The sequence below is a fragment of the Alexandromys fortis genome, unplaced genomic scaffold (assembly GCF_014885135.2).
Source record: "Alexandromys fortis isolate MF-2015 unplaced genomic scaffold, M_Fortis_MF-2015_v1.1 scaffold_20, whole genome shotgun sequence".
NCBI classification, from domain to species: domain Eukaryota; kingdom Metazoa; phylum Chordata; class Mammalia; order Rodentia; family Cricetidae; genus Alexandromys; species Alexandromys fortis.
In genome coordinates this window covers 10,004,620-10,005,194 of record NW_026067903.1, presented here as the reverse complement: position 1 = coordinate 10,005,194, position 575 = coordinate 10,004,620, and positions in this window count along the sequence as shown.

The following is a 575-nucleotide window of genomic DNA, read 5'->3' as shown; positions in this document are numbered from 1 at the left end:
AGGTCTATTTAAATTGCTCACCTGGTCTTTTTAACATTTTGGTATATTGTATCTATCTAAATATTGTTCATTTCTTTTACATTTTCCAATTTTGTGGAGAATAGGTTTTTGTAGTATGACCTAATGATTCTCTAAATGAATGAAGTTTCAGAATGTAAACTTGTCTTGAAGATGTACCACACTGTAAAATCATCTGTGTATCTTGGGAACAGTAGCTAGAGGAATGAAGTATTGGATAGAACTAAAACCAAGGCTACATGACCACATGAACCCAACAAAAATTCATGTAAAACTACTTTCCAAAAAAAAATTGACCATTTGAATATTCACATAAAACTCATTTCTAAAATGGACTATTAGAATGTTCCTACAAAACTCCTTTTCAAAAATGACTATTGGTTAGACTAATAGAATCTGTGTGCATGGAGATGTGAATAGAATATGCCATTTAAATGCTTGCCTTTTCACTTCAAGCAAGCAGTAAATCCGTTTCAAGTGGATGGCTACCTGCAGTCTTCACCAAAATATCACACACCATACTTACGAAATAAGTTTCAACTCCCATCATGTGAGAA